Genomic DNA, 18,047 nt, shown 5'->3' on the forward strand with positions numbered 1-18,047 from the left:
ACATGATTACTTTGAATTTGTATAAAAAACACATTAAGTGTCACAACATTTAGACTATATAACTATATAATATCAAAGATATAATGTGATGTTTTCAGTTTCCTGGGTTTTTATTTGGGGTGTGGTTATCTTGTCAAGGCAGAAAAAAAAAGTGTTTCCTGAAATTTTTCAGCGAAAATAAGACAGGAGACCTCAAGCAAGAAAAGTGATATAGAAGGTACAGAGAGAAAGAATATTTTCAGTTACAGACAGTTCAAGAAAAAGGCAACACTTTCAGATGAGAAAGGATTTTGTGTGAAAAAATAAAATTTTGTCCTAAGATAAAGGATTGTTCCAAAATGGAAAATAAAAGATGACAAAAGAAGACAGCTAACGTATGTCATCAAAAGCTTGTGAGCACTAACATATAAAGAAACAACGGCACATGTGTAACTAAGTTCACTATGACAGGTTTGTAAAATTTTCTGTGGTCACAGTCTGATGTTCTGTGGTCGAACGGTGGCATTCTCTGTTTACAATGAGAAAGATGTTTTCCCAAAATTATATTTTTATTAATTATTTGGAAATTTCATACACTACACACCGATCACACTCCCTTCCCATTCCTCCCAGGTCCACCCTCCCATCCTTTTACCCTTCCCCCTACCTAAAACAAAAAACAAAACAAAAACCTAAGTCAATTAAAAACTGAGTGGACAATATTATAAAGCGATCCCATAGGAGTCCCACTTCCCTTTCCTATTATAAAACAAGAAGTAAGATCTGGTTGCACCTACAAAACCTAGGAATGCTGATTTCTGACTAGTCTGAGCTTCGTTTCCTAATGTCATTACTAATAATATTTAACACATGGAAATATAATTTTAATTAAAAGAAACATAATGTAGCACTATGCCATTATCTAATGTCTCCTATAATGTTACTTCTTATTTACTTCCCAAGGCTAATATCTGATACAATTTCAAATTAATAGAAAGATCAAATTATTGCCTATAAGTGAGCACATGCATTTAATGCCAGAACTCAGAAAGCCAAGGCAAGAAGAGCTCCCTGAGCTCAAGGACAGTCTGGTCTACATGATGAGGTCCAGGACTACAGAGAGACATCCTGCTCATATCCTCTCCAGCACGTGTTGTCACTTGAGTTTTTTATCTTAGCCATTCTGATGGGCGTAGGGTGAAATCTCAGGGTCATTTTGATTGAAATCTGGCTTTTAATTCAATCCCATCATTAGGTTTTAACTGCTCCTCCGGTAAAAAGATAAAGCATAATATCTTATTCTCTGAGCCAGTTTTTCTATAAAGATTACTAAGAGAAAAACCAATATTTAAGAAATCTTTCTGAAAGGAGCATTTCCTTGACTAGTGGGGCTGGTCCTCCGGCCTCAGGAAGGCACGGGCAGGCCCACCTTGCGCTGTCACCACCTGCTGTGCCGGGGCTGCTGCAGAGAGGAGAGCACTGGCGAGGGGTGCTGCACAGGGCCTGCAAGCGCCATGGCCATTCCCATTGTGACTAAGGTTGTGTACAGCAGCCTGGTGCTCTGGTAGGCCCTGTCCCGGGACATGCTGCATCTGAGCAACAGCAAGATCTCTGAGATGAAGAATGGTTCATTTTCTGAGCAACAGCAAGATCTCTGAGATGAAGAATGGTTCATTTTCTGAAGTCTCCTCGAAAGACTTCCCACGGTCCCTGCTGCCTCCAGAAGCCATGCTAATATCTATAATTCATGCTTCTCCTGAAAGCTTTGTTGATGTCCGTGGTTTGTGCCACCACTGGAGACCATATAGATGACTGTGATCTATGCTGCTGCCAACTGCAACAGGCAAGGAAGCTTCTTCTGCAGTGATATTGACGACTGCGGACTTATAATTGAGTATGAGAGACATTGAAGACTTCTGTGATTCCCCCCCCCAGCCCTATCCCTAATAAACAGTCTAGACAGGAAGCTATTGAAGAGAGTCCTTAAAGATTGTGCTAAAGATGCTCTTCACAGTTGACAGCTTCTGTCAGGGGTCGGGTGGGGAAGGACTCAGTGTTCTTTAAAGGGCTGGCCACTGGGAGTTTGACCTTGCTCTAACGAGTCCAACATAAATTGGGCTTCGGTTTTGTTTTGGTTTTGTTTTAGGTAGGGGGAAGGGCAAAAGGATGGGAGGGTGGACCTGGGAGGAATGGGAAGCGAGTGTGATCAGTGTGTAGTGTATGAAACTTCCAAATAATTAATAAAAATGTAATTTTGGGAAAACATATTTCTCATTGTAAATAGAGAATGCCACATCTACAAGTAAGAGTTATATTAAAGACCAGTTTAATATAACTGGTTTTCTAAACACTTTTCTATAAGGTTATAGCTTATAGCTATAAAAACCAAACTCTGCCAAACCCCCTAAAAATAAAAGATAATAATTTTAAATACTCCAAGCATCAGTAAAATGTTTTATAGAATGTAAATAACTATAGGCACAGGGAAAGCCTAAAGTCAATCTAATTAAAGAGTGTGATTTAGGATTGATTTAAATGCCAGTTTCCTTATCTGCTGCCTGTATTTCTTTAGACCACATGGTATTCTTGATTATTTAAGCTTTAGTTGCAATACTCCTAATGTATTTATATGCCACACCTCGATGTTATGTCAAATACAAAGGATGAGAGAAAGATCATACCCAAATCATAGCAGATGGTAATTTTTCAATAATCCAGGAATTTTATTCCTTAATGGTCTTACTAATTATGTCTTTTTCCAAAAGACTGATTTACTATCTACTTGGCTTCATCTTTATCAGATTTCAAAAAGTGCCAAGGAACGTGACGCAATCTTTGGCCTTCACGTCCCTATGACTTGACATTTGGCCAACAGGAGGAACTGTGAAGTGAAAGCTTCACCCCCTGTCTTGATTACCTTTCCTGTTGCTCTCACAGAACACCCTAGCAACCGTGATTGCAGGGTGAAGGGGTTTACTTTGGCTGGTAATTCAAGGGTGCATCCCGAAGGCAGGAGCTTGAAGCAGCTGGTGACACGGCATCTTCAGTCCAGAAGCAGAGAGCGATGAGCCCTGCTCCTCGGCTCATTTCTTCATTCAGTCCAGGGTCCAGCCCGTGAAATGGGGCTGCCCACATTTAGAGTGAGGCTTTCTACCTCAGTTACACTAACCAAGAAAAGCCCTCACAGGCTTCCCAGAAAGTAACTTTACATAACTCCTCATTGACAGGCACAGAGGTTTCCTTTCCCAGTTGATTCTAGGACCTGGCAAATTAAAATTCAATATACCATACCCATGCTTTAGACTCTATAAGGCTGATTAAGTTGATGTTTTCACAAGTATATTTTAAGTGTCTTGTTTTGTTCTCTCACTACAAAAGCTTCACCAAACACATTGGAATATGGTATTTGAGGATAACCTGAATGTATGTTTCCCTGGTTATCATCTCTAATATTTGGCTCTCGAATAAACTGCCTCAGATTCTCTTTGAAGTGAGAGCCATGATTCTGAGTCAACGCCAGGGAAAGTCATACAACAAAGGACCTTGAAAGCCTGGATGTGTCAGCGTTCTCATTGCCTCTCACTTTCAACCAAGCAGGCTTCCCTGTTCAGGGGCTCTGACAAATTGCATTTCCTCTACAAGCCACCTCTACCCCCCATCCCAGAGATTCATCATGTTACAGGGGGTAGCCGGCGGCCTGTACCATGCTCACCACAGGTCTGGACCTCTGCCAGGCTTTGCCAAACTCGGTGTGGCATAAACTCAATCCCTAGCAGCCATCGGTAGTCTTACTTGAGAGCAATTTTGGATGCTCTGGTTTGGTCATTTTATAGACAAGATCAAAATGCAGAGGCATAGAAGAGCTAACAGAAGGAAATGTGGAGTGCCGTGATAATGCGTCAGAGGAGAGGCAGCCAGCCTGGGTGTGAGGGCATGATAATGGAGTTTCCCTGATGTCCCAGCACATTGGCTAGAAAAAAAGGGTCAAGGATCCCAGACAGAAGAACAGTACAAAGTTCTAAAGCCAAAAACACAAGGTAAGTTTGGGGAAGTGTAAAGCCATACACTACCATCCAGGAGAAGCGTACAAAAACAAGGCAGACAGCGAATTGTGCACGAAGAGTTTGTATCCGTCACAGGACGTCTGGGTTTTATGCTCTGGGCAATGTAGAGCCCTGCAATAGGTGGGGGCCGATGCACATTTCAGAGAGAGGCTCCTGGCAGCAGAAGGAGAAAAGTGTAGGGAACGAGTGGAAAGCCGAATCGGGAGGGAGCCGCAGTTGAGAATGTGACCAGAGTAAGCGAAGCAGACCCTCTTTCATCCTGCAATGCTGTGAAGGATTTTCCGCTGACAGCAGCTGAGCCATGGAGGGCGGACCATACCCTCTTTCTGAAGACACCTGGACAGATAATCTCAGGGCCCGAACTGACCAACAGGAAGGTGGCTTATACGACCTGAGCTCAATAGATGGAGGAGACTTCATCTTGCTCAAAATATTTTAGTGTTTGAGGCTTGGGAATAATTTCTGGAATTTTCCATTTCATATTTTTTTTTGAACCACAGTGGACCACAAATAATTTAAAACCATAGATAAGGAGAGACTTCCATACATTTCCCCTGAAGTTCAACGGGACTAGTTTGACTCCCTTTCCTTCTACGTTCTGCCTGTATAGTCTTCGCCCTCTGAGTTTAGGTTTCTACTTGAAAAATGAAGCTAATTCAGTTAGTCCCTCAGGACAGTTTAGGTTTAAAGTGAAATAGTGCATTAGTTCTACATTCCAGGTAGCTAATGCTAGTTTCTCCCGTTCTGTGACCTGCTGCAGACAGACACACACACACACTCCTGAAGCCTGAGGTTAGTTCCCCACATGCTTTGGTAGACAGTTACATCACAATGACCTTAGGAAAAACAGCCCCCTACAGACTGCATTTCAATTCTGCCAGGCCCCTGTTTGAGACATCTTGTTTAACTCCATCAGTAACCGATGCATGTTGCCAGGGCACGTCCTTAAAGCAAGTGTGTTACCCACGGCAGTAGGAGTCGATGGTCCTGGAGAACAGTGTAGGTCTCTCCTTCTCCTCCCTTACATCGAATTAGCTGTGGTTCCATTCCCCTGCGGGAAGAGGCTTCGGGTTTGGTAACACCCTTCAGTTGACAACTCCTCTCACAATTTTGCTTTTCATTCTCTCCTCAAGATAAGTGGCTCTTAGCTCCCACAGCTACTGCGCACAGAGGGACATCTTGTTTTACAGTTCTTGCAAACTATATCACTTGCTTTTTTCTTTCTGTGATACCAAGCAACTTAAGGACTCGGCGGTCTATTTGGGGCCACAGTTTAAAGCCCATCATAGGAAGGAAGGCATGACGATATGAGCACAGGTGACTGGTCACACTCAGTCCAGTCAGGAAGCAGAGAGCAGACAAGAAGTGAAGCGCATATAAAACCTCAAGCTCTGCCCCCCTATGACTGAATCTCTCTAGCAAGACTCCAGCTATGGAAGCTTCTATGATTCTCCCAAGCAACACCACTAGCAGGGACCAAATGCAAATGCCTGAGCCCATGAAGGACATTTTATATTGTAACTGGAATATTCAAGCCAAGGCTGCATCTTACTGGCTTAGGCACCTTAAACAAGTGGCTTTTCTTCTCTGGGCCTTGGTTTCTATGTCTGCAAACGCCATAGTGAATGCTGCAGTTGGCAGGAGGGTGAGGATTCCGTGGCATTTGCTAATATTTTCAATTCCAAATGTATGACTTAGGAAAAGTATTCAGTGGCCTCTAAGTAAACAAGAGGTCTGAACCAGAGAGGGCTGCAAGCTGGACAAGAACACACTCATCCCACCATCCCCTGGAGGTCGGAGGCATCCTGACTACTCTCAAATTGCATGGCTACATATTAACGAAACCCCAAGCCCCTACCCAGAGAAAAAGTGACCACTGTCGCATATCATAAGTCACGTATGCTCCACTCCCATAACTATCAACTAAGCCTGCTTCCTCAATATACAAGACCTCCTCTTTCCTCTGAAGCCTTAAGAGTAGACACCTTGCTTTATCTGGCAGGACGGAAGCTATGGACATCAGACACCAACCATACTTCTTATTTCAGCATTGCTGAAGGATAATAGTCTAGCTAGCTCGTTTCCTAGTCTCCCCTCAAGTCTAATATCAAGGAGGCAAAATTTTCTCACACGTTGTACAAACATAAAAGCAAAGATGGACAGATCCCATCATGATTTAGATTGTGGAAGCTGTGCTATTTGTTGACCTCTGCAGTAAGAGAGACAGAGAGGAGAGCACGCACTCCGGATTGAATTCTGTCCTTCTATTTACTAACTCTATGGCCTGGGACGGGTAGTTTTATCTCTTGCCTCATTTTCTTATCAATGAAATGGGAGTGGTGATAATAACCCATACTTCATGGATTGGCTGGAAGGGTGCATATGAATGACACTTAGGCCAGAGCCTGGATCATAGAAAAACATAGAAAGGCTTACTGTGTCTGCTGTAGTCATTGCAACAGCTCCCAAAATGAATCCCCTGTTATTCAGAAAGAATGCTGCCCATCCTCCAGAGCAGAAAATTCCACAAACATATTTGTCTCTCCAAACTCCAGACAGACGGCAGAGTACTAAACTAATATGCCTTTCAAAGCAGGGAAGAGGCATTGGGACTCTTCCTGAGGTCTAAGTTGCCAAGGTGGAGCTGAGCTGCAGAAGACACCAAAGTCACTGTGGAGCTCAAAGTTTCATACACCCTTCAGAGTTTCTTTTTCAAAAGATCGAAGCAAACTAAGCTATTGGAGATGAAAACAGAAATGCAGACAAAAATAACTGTGATCATGACAGTTTTTAAATTGAGGAACCTGGCTAGCATCAGGACTTCCGGAGTCAGCTTAGGGTCCATTTCCACAGACTCAGCACCCTGGAAGCTTTGGATGACTTGACTCTTCCGTATGTCACTCCCAGAGTGCCTCAAAGACACCCAAAGCAGAAGCCACTTCATAGGCCACCAGACTAGTGACTCTTGGCTCACCAATGGCCATTTCTGTGCACTCAACACCTGGGCCCATTGGGGAAAGATTTGCTAGCAGCTCGGTTGGAAGCTGGAACTCATTAAATACACATGCGTGGCCCTGGAAGCCCTGCGAGGAGGCAGTCTTCCATGTCACTTTCTCTGCTTCAGAGACTGTCAACAGCTTTGGAGGGCCTTCTCAGATGATGTCCAGCGTCTTTCCCACAGGGAGACCGAAGGTCCCCCTCAGTGGCCTGTACACAGTTTGTGTCTCAATTTTGTTTTGTCTTCTTCTTCTGCAGGCTGCCATCAGTTCAGATCTCGTATTTGGAAGTCATCAGGATCATCACCTCCTCTCCTCTTGGATGCCAACCCAAGGGTACTCTGACTCACCCAGGTACTTAACATAAAGAAATCTGTGATGTTATTCATGAGATAGCATGGGTTCCTGGTGTGGCTTGAAGCATCTAAGGAGAAGTTTCTAAACCCATGCTGTTTCCCACCAGGGAACTCTCTGAGGGAATAGAGCATCCTTGAGGGGCAGGTGGTGGAGTCTCTAACATGTAATTGCTCCAGCAGGCCAAGTCCCTGTGTGGCTTCAGATGCACAGAGAAATTTCTTTCTTATAATTACCTCATCCCAGCAGTTGCTCTGTAAGTAAAATTTCCATCTACCTTTCTTGAGAAAGGATTCCTCAGGAATCCACTGGGATTGGTAAGAGGGATTTTCTGAAGATTGCAGGAGATGCTGGACTATCTGATTTTCATTCTGATCAAACTCCAGAAAAATGATCTAAGAAGATTCAAAAAATCCCCCAAAATAATGTCCAAATTTCACTATCTTGGTTTTATATTTTAGTTCTAATGACCAGGAATGTCAAATCATATGGCCTTAAGTTTCCTACTTCAAACCGTTTCTAAGAGTCACAGTAGTTGCGTGCTTAATGTCAGTGATCTCTTCCACCTACTGACCTATATTCACATTAAGTGTTTTCCTGCCTCTGCCTGCTTTCTCTAACCCATGAAAACATGTAAGTGCCACGAGGTCCTCCCTTGCCTAAGCCAGATGGCCTTCTTGAAACTACAACCGCTCAGGTTGCATGCCGGACCTGAATCGTACACTGCAGTGTGTCAACCTTCCTTTAAAAGGAGAATTTACATCACAGAATATGTACATGATACCCTCTGTAGCATACAATGCAGATACGGGCCAAAAAGACACCCCAAGGAGATGTATATTGCCAGAGCCACCTTTTGGGGCAAAGGTTTGTGAATGGGGCCTTTGAGATGCTCAGCAGGTAAAGGCACTTGCAGCCAAGCCTAAGGACCTGACATAGATTCCTAAGATGCATATTGTGGAAGAGAACCAACTATATTCCTCTAGCTTCCACACACATGCTGTGGCATATACACCCACACACATACACACACATGAAATAAATGTAATAAAGTTATAAACTTAAAAATATCTGCACGGGTGGAAAAATGCAATTAGGATACATCTGCCCAAAATGTGATATCCCATAATTATCCATCCTGTGTTGGCACTTTAACAATAGCTACTCTTACAGAAAGGGAGTGGACTCGGAAGGAAATAGAGACGGGAAGGGACTGGGAGGAGCAGAAGAAAGGGAAATCATAATCTGGATATATTGTGTGAGAAAAGAACCCATTTTCAATAACAGAAAAAAAAAAACAATAGCTGTTCTTTTCATTTCTTTTCCAGAAAACACACACACACACACACACACACACACACACATACACACACACACTGATAGTACATTTCTGAAGCCTCAACTTTCTTGTTTTCTGACCCACTCCATCAGCGGCGCATTAAGGGAGTGCCATTAGTGCCCAGCCTAAGGAAGGCTGCTGAATTATTCTGCATTGAGTCTCACTTACTGAATGGTCTGACTCCCGAGGCGAAAGGCAGAAGATCAGCAAATTTCATGTGAGAGAATGCTATGGTGCACAGGTTGACTGCTTAACTGGCATGGGGAGGGGGTCAGTACAGAGGAGGAGGAAGAGCAGGGAAAAAGAGAAAAGGGGAAGGCGAGAGAGGGGAAAGGAGAGGAAGACCAGAAAAGGAGGAGAAAGGACAGAAGGAAAAGGGAGAAAACTCTCTTGTGGGCATGTACTCTGAGTGGTTTACCCAATCTCAAATTCTTGTCTGAACATCATTTCTTTCACACAGACAGAGGAGAGTTCTCTAAACCTCCAAGTCTTGGCTGCCTGGACTGCAGAGACTTCTCATCTTTGCAGTTATCCCAAAGGGTCGCAGCAGCCTGTTTTGTATCCAGTCACCAGAGGGCCTGCTCTAGTCCCTCTGTAGGCCTACCCCAAAAGGAGACACACAAACATACCCAGATAGATGACCTGTGAGCCATTGCTTGCTCATTTTATATCTCCCAATAAAGATCTAGGGAGAAGGGGTAGAGTCCAAGTTTCTTTTTGCAATGAGATGCTGTTAGTGTGTTTTTTCCTTATTAAAAAAAATTTTTTTTTTCATGATTCAGGTCAAAGATCTGTGAATAAGAATGCAAAGTCAGGAGGGCTGGACTCTGGCTCAGTGGCAGAGCACTAGCCAAGTATGTGTGAGGTCATGCATTCAATTCCCAACACTGTCCAAGGGGAAACAAGAACCTAAGGTGATGGACACTGGGGTAGGGCCCAATGCATTGTAGACACTGATGCTGTTGCTCCCAGGCTAACAAATTATCTTCTGATTCTGTGTAGACAAGATCCCAGACAGAGATCTTGGCCTGTTGGAATTAGCAACATGAGCCATTTCCAACCAGCAGCAGAGTTCCTGTAAAGCCAAAATATGGAGTACGGTGAAGAGACCATTCTCTGTAACAGGGTGCAGAAGAGGTGGCCTCTACCAGCTCATTGGAGACTTATGTGGAAAAGTCTTTTTTTTTTCATGGTTGTATAACAATAGAACAATTAATTCTAGATTAAACTCTTACATTTTCTCAGTTTAATTAATATTTATTTAAGTTTCCAATATGGACATTCTCCCCTCTGTCTCCCTCTTCTCTCCCTTCCCTTCTTGACCCTCTTCTGGTTCCCAACCTGTTTGTTTATCTATCTGTTTTGAGACAGTGTTTCAACTTGCCCAGGCCAAAGACCACCTAGAACTTCTGATCCTCCTTCTGAGCGTGGCCTGAAGGGGCACTGCTCCACCACAACCCAGTTTATGCGACACTAAGGGTCAAACTCCCAGCTCCCTGCATTCTAAGAAAGCATTATACAAACCAAACCACACCCCAGCCCACTATACCCACTTTGTCCCCCCTGAGGACCTTAAGCTTCATACTAAAGATAGAAAAGGTTCTGCTCTCTGGATTGTCTCTTCCTACAGACCTTTGAGTTTGGGGGTTCATTCTCTGCTAACACTCCTCATGGACCCCTCAGGTCAAACAAACCAGCCCATACTACCATCATGTGATCAATCCAATGGGAGTTTTCCTTTAGATATCATCAAATACTACATTTTCTCCATGGGTCAATGAATTGAAGTTAGTAAGTAAAGGTTAACAGTGATGAGTACAAGCTGTGACTGCAGTCCACACCCAGCCCATTTTCCTCAGTGGAGTCCCATGTACTGAGTGTAATGCAAAGACTCCATCTTCAGACTCTTTATGTAGTGCCGTGGACGAGAACACATAAATCACTCAGTAGTCCATGTGCTGAGAAATGCATGCACGGTACAGCGGGTTTCAGCAGGCTCTCCAGCAAAGACGAGCAATCACAGCAAAATGCTTAGCTTCCTCTGTGTTATCCAGCTTGCTGCTGCTACTGCTGCTGCTGCATTAGCCAAAGTTCTGAGCTGCATGATCCCTTATGAGTCTCTTCTCCTATAAACTTAGTTTGAGGGACCAGCATGTCTTTGATACCTGCTGTTCAGGACAAACAAGAAAAGCAGGATGCATCCCTGAGTCTGTAGTTCACAGGAGGTGCTAAGTATTAACAGTTTTCGAGGGGGATTCTGACACTAAAGAAAGAGTCCCATCATCCTTTGTCCACAAACCGGCTTAGTGGAGAGAGCTCCCCTTAGGCCTAAGGTAGGTAGAGTTAGAACGGACTCAAGTTCAAGTCTCGGCTCTGCTTCTCAGTCATATTATTTCATCTCTCTGAACTTCAAAACCCTCATCTGCTGAGAGGAATGAGAATAAATAAAGAAAATGGAGTGGCCTGATCAGCTTAGTTCCTAACACACAAAGTGGTTAGTCTACAAGCCACAACCACAACACATGTGATGGTCTTGGACAAAACTCAGAACTCAATGCCAGTTGGCTGGAAAAAAGAGTTGGGTCCATTTTATCTGGAGAATTAACCAGACGGGCACAACCAATTCTATTCAGTTCTATTTGATTTACATTTTGTTCTTGTTATGTGGGTTATATTAATTTAAGGTGGAAAAAATAATAAGCTGACTCATGAGTAAATGACAAATTTTACCAACAAGAAAAGTCTGTACATACACTTCTTTTTCTCTTTCTCCAAATACAGTTAACTGTTTTGAACAAAAGAGGGTGTGTATTACACTGCTGTTTTGTAGCCTGCTTTTTCTTGTCACTGAGGCATGGCCATCTCTTTTTTTTCCCCCCAACTGATATAATATCAATGACATCATTTAACTAGCTAATAGCATATAGGTATAACAAAACTTATTTAATCAACTTCATAAAAGAGTTATTATTTGGGTTGTAAGAACATAGCCATGTAGTCTGGGCTCACCAATATGGTTCTACCTTCAGAAATATCCTATGATCCAGGGCTTCATTTTGCCATCTCTCAAGTGAGAAATATACACTCTATAAAGGTTGTTGTGCAGATCAAATGAACAGATATATGAAAACATGTTTCCACATAGTAACGTAATACATAAATGCTTATGCTCATCAAAGATGTTAAACAGACACTCTTCTCCATGGAATGAAAACAAGAGGAAATTTGTTTGACATACTGTTGATCAAACTAAGTTCAAGTCTATTCCTCTGGGAAGCTTAGAACTGAGCCAAGACTGATTCAACCTATGTTATTTGCCTTTTGTCTGTCTATTCTTTCTGAGGGGAGAAACCAGGAACAATTTTGATATAAATTCGGTAATTTTTTTTCTTAGAGGGACATGGATCCAATGAAAATAATTTCTCTTGGAAAGTGGGGTAAGCTATTAGATCCTGTCTTAGCCTGTGGTATATATATATACCTGTGGTATATTTGTGACTGGCCAGACTCTAAATGTCCATCTCTTGAATGACCTTGAAAGGTTAGAAAAGAAAGAAAATATGACAGCTTTGGCAGGTATACTCACACACTGAACTTAATGTTTACATATTTAGAACCTTCTAGAGTTTCAACTTCTCTAGCTTCTACCTTCCCAATCCACGGAAACAAGTGTGTTTCCTTAAAGCGTTGATTAACTGAAGTTTTCAAGCAGGTCTCAGGTCAGGAGTTGAAGTGGTTGAGATGGACGACAGAAATGTCTAAAATTCTTATATGCCCCACAAATCAACTCTCTGACTTCAATTATTTACATAGTTAAGGAGAGACTCGCCTTTAATTGTATCTTCTCATTTCTTCGTTCATATTATTCTCAGGTATGTGTTACAGACTAAGAAGTATTTCAAAAACTTATTTTTTTTTTAAACTGGCCACTCATTAACATCACCTGGGAGAGAACAGCAAACAAAACACATTAAATACTGGATGATACCAGAACATCGGTTTTTGGTTATTTGAGGGGTTGTTTTCCTCTCTCCTGAGGGGTAAGTGATCCTGAGTACGGTGCATCGCAGGCTGAAAAACGCTGATAGGTGCTCCAAAACAAACCAATTCTGCGCACACAGCCCTGCACACACTTTCCTTCTCATTGCACCTCTGAGCCACAGCGCTGAACTACAACCTTCTCAAAGAGAATCTTCTCTCTTCCGAAAGCAAGACTTCTGAGTAGGAAAAGGTCTTATGGAATTAAGTGACCCCATTTACGCAAAATAGGAAAGACTCTATCTGGCCCCCAAACAGGGCAAATTTTAGTGCCTTATACGGCAATTTATAATTATGATTCTGCAGAAATCATGACAGCATGGATAAAGCACAAATTTTAAAGGAAGGAACGAATATAAACTTGTCCTTATTTTATCGAAACAACTATGAAAGTAAGCTAAAATAATACGCAAAGACAACTACAAAGAAAAAAGAAGGAAAAACCAACAACTGCCAGCCAGTCAAGTAAGTCTATCTTGTGATGATGTTTTCTTCCTTCCACATTACTTTGTATTTCTTTTTTTTTTTTTTTCAGTTCCCAAAACGTAGTAGAACAAACGCTGAGAGCTGAACAAGTTAAGCTTACTTTCCACACGCTATTCCCTTAAGAACAGTCAAAGCACAATTCTGAGCAACAAATTAACAAAAGTGAAAAACCTACCTGTGGGTTCTGCCTTTCAGCTGCTCTGGCTCTGGCAGTTTGGCTCTGCCCTGACTCCTCCTGGCTGTCTCCCACATGTAAACACAGCTTGCTCATATGAAACAAAAGTGAAACGGCCGACTCTGTTTTATGAACAGCGTGAGCCAATAGCAAGGAAAGAAGGAACTTGGGTCAGCAGGTCCCCAGATTTGTGGCACCATTATGAGAATAGGTTCTGGCTTCTCTCTTCAAAAGGCAGAGAATTTCCAGTTAGTCTCTCTCTTGTCAAGTCACCCAAGTCACCGTGGAATTGCCCTCCCTCTACGATCTGGGTTTGTTGTTGTCGGGAATTTTATTTTCTTTTCCTTTCTTTCTTCTTTTTCTTTCTTTCTTTCTTTCTTTCTTTCTTTCTTTCTTTCTTTCTTTCTTTCTTTCTTTCTCTGTTTTTATCAGCATCTTTCGAAAGATGTGATGGGTAGGGAGCTATGGGGAGGGGTTTAAGTAGCTTTCATTTCTCTGAAAGGTTCTGTCTGTTTCCATGCCAAGCCCTTCAGCGCAGCACTTCACGCCGAGCTCTGCAGACTGCTCTAGAGCATTCTCATCACCCTCTGTCTGACCTTCTCACGCTCTCAGGCAAAGGCCTTACTCGCTCTGCTGCAAAGTCTCTGTAAAGGTCACCCATGGCCTTCCTTTCCCTCTTGCGTGAATAGTTAACCTTGGAAACATATTGACATGTTCTCAACCTACCTGGCTCTTTTTCCAACTTTGAGATTGACTCTCCCTTGCCTCCTGTGACTGCTTGGATGAGAAATGTCCCCATAGGCTTGGGTATTTGAATACAGGGTCTCCAGTCAGTGGTGCTATTTGGGGAGGTAGTGCAGCCTCTCAGGAGGAAGCATGGCACCAGAGGTGAGCTCTGAGAGTTTATTCCCTCACTCTAGTTCAAATTTGCTCTCTCTACTTCTTGTTCTGGCTACCTGCTACTATACTCTCTCTCTTTTTCCTCTCTCTCTCTCTCTCTCTCTCTCTGTCTTTCATCATAAAACACCAACAAATTCCTTTTTCCTTAAATTGTCTTTGGTCATGAAATTTTACTCTAGCAAACAGAGTTGGACCTAAGATACCTCCTTTTCAGATTCCTTGTTTCCTATTAAATTTTTAGGTGTGAGCTTTTCCTAAAGCTTTATATTCTGACCTCTTCATTTCTTCTTGCCTATGTATAACTTATCCTCAGACAAATCCATTTTTACACCCATACAGTATCTAAAATGACCTCTGAATACCCAATAAAAACAGAGCAATCAAACTAGAAGTCTCAAACTTCATAATCTCAAACCAATACAATACTATAGCAATCATAACAGCATAATCAATATAATTACAGACACATAGGCCAATGAAATAAAATAGAGTGTCCCAAATTAACCCTCCCATACATAGTTAAACTATTTTAAGCAAGCTGTCATGACCATCCAATAGGGGAGGACAGTGTTTTAAATAAAGTCTATTGGGGAAAACATAACATAATCCATAATCAAACAATGAAGTTAGTTGCTTACTCAGCACCACTACCCATATGCAAAATATAACTCAAGTTGGACAAAAGGCATAAATATAAGGACTAAAGCTATAAAAACCTTCGAAAAATCAAAGAAACATTTATGGTTTGGAATTTGGCAATGATTTCTTGCTTATGACACTGAAGTCACAGTCAGTGTTATCTCAGTGAAAACTTTATGGATTAGAAGTTACTAATAATCTGGGGGTGGGAATGTAGCTCACGGTGCACTGCTTGTTCAAGCATGGGAAAAGCATGGGTTCCACTCCCACGAAACAAATACAGAGACACTAACATCATTTAAAAAGACACTGTGCATAAAGAAATATTTACAACCTTAATATGGAAGGATTATGCAGTATGTATAGAAAACCCCTCCTGTTTTTTCACACTTACATGTAAAATGTGGAAACACTTGAAAAGCTAATTCTCAAAAAATATTCATATAAATATAGAAATAAAGCCTATAAAAAAGATACCACTCCCTCCAGATTATGGTCCAGCTAATTCAACAATGACTGTCAACAACCCAAAGTTCAAGAATGAAGTAGTTATCATCCCATGTACTGAGACAAGTCTCAGCTTGTCTTCAGTATATGCCATATCCTGAAGAAGTAGGCTCTAATGCCAATTTTGAAGAAATGAACTTAGTAGCAAAAACAAGAGCAAGCAAGCAAAGGGAGAGCAAGCTTCCTTCTTTGATGTCCTCTGTAGAAGCTTCCAGAAGGAGGTGTGGTCCAGGCTAAAAGTGGATCTTCCTTTACTCCTGATCTTTTGAGAGTATCTGGAGAATCCAGGTATGCTGATGAAGGCCTTAATTCCAGAACTTGGGAGGCAGAAGCAGGAGTAGCTCTGTGAGTTCAAGGCCAACCTGGTCTGTATAGTGAGTTCTAGGACAGCTAGGACTATGTAGAGAGGCCCTGTCAAAACAATAAATAAAAAATAAATAAAAAGTTCTGGAGTAAAGATATATCTTCCCACCTTAAAGATCTGGGACTTCATACTTCAAATGATTTAATTAAGAAAATATGTCTTACAGCTGTGTCCAGGCATTTTGGATCTTAGTTACTTAAAACTGGACATTGTTTCCAGTATAATTACTGGCCCAACTTGAAACCCACCCAGTGACAACCAAGACTTGACACTATTAATGATACTCTGCTATGCTTGCAGACAGGAGACTAGCATAACTGTCCTCTGAGAGGCTCCACACAGCAGCATATCAAAACAGATGCAGAGATTAGACCCACATTAGGCAGAGCTCAAGGAGTCTTGTGGAAGAGTTTGGGGAAGGATATAGGGACCCGGATGAGACAAGAACTCCATAAGAAGACCAACAAAGTCAACTAACCAAGAATAATAGGGGCTCACAGAGACTGAACCACCAACCAAAGATTTAACATGTGTTTCAGGACCAAGGTCTCCTACACATATGAGCTGATAGGCAGCTTGGTCTTCATGAGGGTCCTCTAATAAACAGTGTGGGGACTGTCTCTGACATGTACTCTCTTGCCTACTTTTGATCGCTTTCCCCTAGCTGGGCTGCCTTGTTGGGCTTTAGTGGAAGAGGATGTGCTTAGTCCTGATGTGACTTGATGTGCCAGGGCTGGTTGGTGGGGAAAGGGGCTCCCCTTTGTTGAGAAGGGGGATGGGGAAAGGAAGAACAGAGTGGGAGGGTGAGGCCAGGAGAAAAGAGGGAGGGGGGATGCAATGGGGATGTAAAGTGACTAAATTTAAAAAAAAAAAAAAAAGAAAAGAAAAAGGGGGAAAAAACCTTCCAGTACTGAGAATGGGTTACAGCTAATTGAGTTGTTTGTCAAAAGGGTCCAATGGGACCCCTAAAGCTCCAGGTTGTTATCAGGGTGGGTTGTTCTCCACAAATTGATGGCAAGGCCCTATTGCTGAAGACAACACCTACACAACTCATTGAACATGGTAAAGTTGAGATGGTGCCTACACAGAGACTTCACCCCTGCAAGCTAGCATCTTTGGTACAGGAAGTAGTCTGTGCTACCAAAATAGAAAGATAAACACCAACACAACTACAAACTCTTTGATCTACAATGGTGTCCTGCCTGCAAGATAAGCTAGTGCAATGGTGACAAAAAAAAACTTATGGGTGTAACTAACCAATATGTGATTTGACTTAAGGCCCGCTTCCTGAGATGGAACCTACACACTGCTTGGATGAACAAGAACCTGAGACTAGAAAGCCCAGGGATCTAGGGTAAAAACCAAATATTTCTGTTCTGCTAAAAGAGTACCACAAGAGAATGACTCCTAATGACATTCTGTTATACTCTTAGATCAGTGCCTTAGTCACCCATCATCAGAGATGTTTCCTCCTGTAGCAGATAAGAACAAATACAAAGGACCCACACTCAGACAATAGGCAGAGAGTGAGAGACCTTGGAACATTCAGCCCTAAATGGGTTGTCTCCATCAGTTCCTCCCCCCTCCCCAGGGCTCAGGAAATTATGCAGAAGAAAAGTCAGGAAGGGTGTAAGAGCCAGAAGGGATGGATGACAACAAGGAAACAAGACACTCTAAATCAACAAGATAGACACACATATGAACTCAACAGAGACTGAAGCAACAAGCACAGGGTTTGCACACGCCTGCCCCAGACAGAGTCCTAGAGCTGAAAGGAGAAGTGGACACATGCCCCCATCCCTAAAAACAACAACAATAAAAAGCAATCTACAATTGATAATCACTTGCAAGTGAAAAATTAGTTTCCTTCAAAAGAGTCGCACTAGAGAAAAAAACTACTCTTCAGGGTAGATTTGCATGCCCAGAAGTAGGTAGCCAACAGAAAACAAACTCAGTGGCATCATTGGAGGTCCCTTGTCTCATAATATTGTATCAGGGTTTATTTTATTTTATTTATGTCTTTATCTCCGTTTTAACCCTACAGGTCCTTTGACCATGTATTACAGTTTTCAGTTTAGTGGGGTTTTATGGTAGTAGTGATGGTGGGTTTTAGTTGTTTGTTTGTTTGAGACAGGGTTTCTCTGTGTAGCCTTGGCTGTCCTGGAAGTCACTCTATAGACAAGGCTGGCCTTGAACTCAAAGATCT

General features: G+C 42.2%; 1 protein-coding gene across 1 annotated transcript in view; it reads right to left on the reverse strand.

Annotated features, from left to right (window-relative positions):
• Positions 1 to 13,505, reverse strand: part of Cysltr2 (cysteinyl leukotriene receptor 2) — a 32,755-nt gene extending 19,250 nt beyond the window's left edge. Inside the window, exon 1 of the mRNA XM_055609892.1 lies at positions 13,432 to 13,505. The gene's annotated coding sequence lies outside the window, so the exon portion shown is untranslated. The remainder of the gene's footprint in view (positions 1 to 13,431) is intronic.
• Positions 13,506 to 18,047: the final 4,542 nt, after the last annotated feature.

Source organism: Psammomys obesus, unplaced genomic scaffold (assembly GCF_907164565.1).
Source record: "Psammomys obesus unplaced genomic scaffold, mPsaObe1.curated_primary_1811, whole genome shotgun sequence".
Lineage (NCBI taxonomy): Eukaryota > Metazoa > Chordata > Mammalia > Rodentia > Muridae > Psammomys > Psammomys obesus.